Below are 5161 nucleotides of genomic sequence, written 5' to 3' on the forward strand. Positions count from 1 at the left end.
GGTCATATTTTAGGAGTTCAATCAACTGGCTGTACAGAAAAAAAAAAGGTCTCAAATGAAAGATGAACATCCCAAGGGCATATTTAGCCCTATTGTAGTTACGTTTTCTTGTGCAGTCTATGAAATATTCACATTTGAATGATAGCCCTGTCTAACATATTATGGTTACTTCGAAAAATCACATCATTTGACACAACTACATCACATGTCTCGTTATATATAGTTGGTACCAAAATGTGCAGAATATAAGGGCGAATAAGACTATATCATATTGTGTTAAATGAGTATAAATATCAATTCAATCGTTGACCATGATACATAAAAAAATACATGGGCGTCGAGTCTACTGTCATTCATGGTGCAAAGAACAGTGATGGAATTGTTTTTCTGACAAGAAATGAATCGTCGCTGCTTCATTGGACCACCACACGTCAAAGTCTGGTGAATATTCAGTTGCCAAACATTTGAGAAGTGGGAACAGCCCAAAAGAAGATTCAGGACATTAACAAACACATCCAGCAGTTTTAAAGCGTGATGAGCAGAATGTGCAGCAGATAATTCAACATGTAAATGACAATATGACACATCCATTCAAGTTTGCCCAACATCCAGACAAACAGCTAGTAAACATTGCTAGTGGTACCATCACAACTAATGGGATCCAGAAGTCTCTGTTGTCTGCCTTTGAACTCGGAACAAAGCAGATGGAAGACTATATCAATGAGTCACTTTCCACAGATGGGCAACAAAGCTTGTACCAGCCGATCCCTATATCCATAGGAAAACCTTCTCAATTGCTAAAAAAATTACAGCAATCAAGATTATGGGGCAGAAAACATAAGTCATAATCAATCCAGAGATGGTATTTCGTGGTGCATTGTTTTTAACATAAATACGCCCTAATCTGAATTTGAAGCATGTGTTGAGCTATTCCATCACGTTCGTTCCAACACCTCTCTTCCATGAAGATGGAGCACCAGGAAAAAACACCAAAGCAGAACTGGGACATATACTCAAGAGTATAGTCGAACGATAGAATGGCAGTACTGTCCAAGATAACACACAATGCAATATGTATATCAGAGATATCATAGCTGAATTCCATATTCTTGGAGGAAATGGTGGCACGTTTGTAAACCTGGAACAGGACAACCTGAATCAGTTACTTCGCTGTGTAAGCATATACAACACAGTCATTGATGTCTTTGATCAATATAATGATATTAAGTCCGTGAAGACGGAGCAAAGGACAAGATGTCTTGCTGCTGCTGGTGAGGTCCAAAAATTCTAAGTGGTTGCTAGACGTCTAGTGCCTCAGTGGTCGAAGTTCATAGCTGTATCATAAAACAAAATCCGTCTCAAAGACTCCGTCTCTGCAATCACCTCACGCAGAATGCACCTGGAACTCAAGAGCTATCACACAATTTAGAGAAACGACTCTACATGGCTGGAGGCTTCTCAGATGGTAAGCTCACTGCCTGCACTTCGTCTGCAAGCATGGAATATGATAGTCAGCTGCCATCAACACAGGAGGAGACTGATAGTAGGATCTTTCTGCATGTGAAGCAAGCATAATGAGCAATTCAGAAGAAAGCATATGCGTGGCTCCATTACAATCAAAGCAGCGAACACTGGTGTGCTTATCTTAACTGTTAATTACTTTCCACAGCTCCAGAATGCTGAAAAGCTCTGAGTAGAGAAAAACCTCAGCTGGATGCAAAATTTTCCCGGTGCATGATACATGCCAAATCTACTTCCAGAGATGTGCGCAAGTCTTCCAGAATTTCATTCAGTGACTGGCTGTGACAGTGTATCAGTTTCTATGGCTATAGAAAGGAGAAATAATGGAAAGCTCTAAAATCTATGCAAGCTAACAACAATCGTCGGATTCTTGAAACATTAGCAACTGATGACATCCAGACTGCTGTTATGGTTTCAAGGCAGTTAGTCAGCATTATGTGTGGTTCTCAAAGGTAACGAAGTGTCTCATGATGATAACAATCATAGCGACAATGATGGAGACCATTGAACAGCAAATCAAGTTACTACTTGTAAAATGCATATTCATCAAATATCAATTAATGCATACTAGCATAAATAATTATTAATTCATATACTTTCCTGTTTTTGGTTTTGGTGTAAATTGTATTAGAGAATTTGTGTCGAACATTTGTTATACATATTGCAAGTATATTGATTAAAGTTGTCGGGTGATAAAGGCATACTGCTTACGAATAAACTAGTACAAAGTTATTTCAGGTTAGGTTTATGTTTGTGGTAGGGAGAAATAAGGACTGAACATGTTAATGCTAAAATTGTCAATATATAGTGGGAGTACTTGCTGTCAATGGCCACTGTGTGACGTACCAATTCTGGAATGGAAGAAACTTTAGTATATTATTGATACATTACAGTCTATGATTGTTTGAAATGTAAAAATAATGAAACAAATTTGATTTATTCTCATTATCCTTCTTATGATGTACATTTTGGTACCAAATATGTATAGATAACACAATTTCTGACACAGCTAGTTCAGATCATGCGATTTTCCAAAGCAATCATATTTTTTTATGTGGGTATCATTGAAATGTGAATATTTCATAGATCGCACAAAAAGTAACTACAACAGGGCTGAATATGCCCTCTGGATGTTCATATTTTATTAAAGACATGTTGTTGCTTTGTTTACAGCTGGTTGATTAAGTCGAAAAGTTTTCATCATATGCACTCGCTTAAAATATTACGTTGAAATAGAAGAAGAATTTGGAAGAATAAAAGTAAAAGGAAACTTATATATTGATTAAAGCTTATATCATTGGAAGATAATAACATAGTTTTTTTGTTTGAGTGTTTTAGCTCAAAGACACACTTAAAACTTATCGCTTACCCATAGGGGAACAGTGAAATACATGTAGTAACCAAGTGTTATTAATTAATGGGGCTTTACATTGTAAGTCTGCAGATATACTGCTGTGCCACTGGGGGATAATAGTAATGAGAACAAAAATTACTAGAGGGATAAAATAGTATATATATATACAACATGTAACTATGTGAGGTTTGTATGAAGAAAAATGAACTATGGAATCATGTGCTGTTTGTTTGTTTGTTTGTTTTTTTACAGCAACCTACACTAAAATAAATTTATACAGAAAACTAACAAACGGTATAACCAAAATTTTCATTAAGAACTACAGAAAAATGTTCATCTGAAGTAATATAAATTGTAATCCTGGATTCTTTAAAATCATATATTACTAAAAAAATTATTCGTTATAATAACGCTAACAGGTACCAATCATTTCACCTCTGTATGCATGAGTAAACATTCTTTTTTTCTGTTTTCAGTTTGAAGCCTGCTTTTTGTATGGACTAGAATATCATGTTCTCAAGCACGTACTTGGAATTGCAACCAAACACCAAAATACTATCAATGTTGTACATACATCTCTACCATTGCAGTCCCTTGAATCAAAACTCATTCAATTACTTTAAAGTAGCTGGAGCACTATATAGACTGAATGGCATGGTACGAAATTCACACAAGTTATATCTTGTGCTAAACGTAGTTTTAGCTCTATTTTCATCATCCAGATCTACTTGCTAGTATCTATATGCCAGATCCAGCTTGTTGAACCAACAGGACCCTTCTTATGAATCCAGATATTGATCTATTCGTGGTAAATGGAAGGTACCAATGCAAATTACTACATTCACCTACCTAAAATCAATACAGAACCTTGGCATACCTTCCTTCATCCCAATAAGAATCGCTATTAAAGATAACTGAACTCAGTCCTGTAGCATTTGTGTACTTCAGTGGCTACAATATCCATAGTGGTCCAAGAAAGCTGGCATGGTGGTTAATTTACTGGAAGTGCATTGACTATGTCTATATGGTGTTTAGTCACTATTGTTCGACCGAGTTGGTCAAATGGTCCAACAACTAAATTAGCATATTCACCCAAAAATTCACGGAGATGCTTTGGCTGCATTGGATCAAGATTGTTAGCATAATCATCAATATATGACCTCAGGTGAGTTAGTAGCCTTATATTTGATTTCGTCTGCAATGTGACTGACACAACCCACCACTAGTATCAATACACATTGTTGGATATTGCTTTCATAAGTGTGAGGATATCCCTACTCCAAAGAGTTGTTGTATAAGCTAAATGGGTAATCCTCCAATAAGCTCGTTGACAAGTAAATTCTTCCAATCTTCAAAGTCCATAGCTGGATATGCCTTCCACTACAACTGGCCAATGTTTTGTTCACCATTCTAGTGTCCAGCATATATGTTTGCCCAAATTTACAAAGCAACACTGACACTTTATTCTTTGTCAGACAAATGATTGTCTGGGCAAATCCTGCCTGCTTTCTGGACAGAAAACAGATTATTTCATGTGAAGCTTCTATTAATGTGTTGCATGGTACAGGTGCATTAGACTTGGAACATCACTTGTACACTGAGATGTATTATTATTCTCTGTACTACATAAACTTGTGCAATCCATTGTACCTGGGATGAATCTGATCAGCATTGTATGATTTTGCCATAAAGCATTAGCTTATGGAGATATGCAGTATATCCATCTCAAGGATGCTGATTTCAGATCTGAGATTGAAACTGATTACCATTGTTCTGTGGGCAGCACCTCTTACACTGAACCAAAGACCTACCTAACCTATAAATTCTAGTTTATTGCAATTTTCCAAAACGAATTAGGCATTCACTGACCATGTTGGTGGTCTCACTTGAAGGGTTTTTCAGATTGCGAGGCCCACTAGAGTCTTTACCACTCCTGTGTCTACCAGGAACTCAACTTCTTGCCCTTGTACCCTTATTGATACATATCAAGCTCCACCCAGCTTTCATACAGCTAGGATGGCCACTAAAATATTTAGTACAAGAAGTTCACTGTACTCCCCAAGCTGTTAGCCAAGTCTGATTTGGGATCTTTCCATTTTCCAGAACCCTTGTAGCCTTACTGGCACATATCAAGATCCTCCCAGCTTTGGTGTCGTTAAGCTGACTACTAAACTTTTTGATACAAGCAATTTGCTGTGATTCCCAAGTCAGTACCCAAGCCTGATTTGGATTCCCTCTAGTTTCCACAGAATTTGTCACAGCATCCACAGCTTGTTGCTTGGAAGT

The sequence above is a fragment of the Limulus polyphemus genome, unplaced genomic scaffold (genome assembly GCF_000517525.1).
Source record: "Limulus polyphemus unplaced genomic scaffold, Limulus_polyphemus-2.1.2 Scaffold1935, whole genome shotgun sequence".
Lineage (NCBI taxonomy): Eukaryota > Metazoa > Arthropoda > Merostomata > Xiphosura > Limulidae > Limulus > Limulus polyphemus.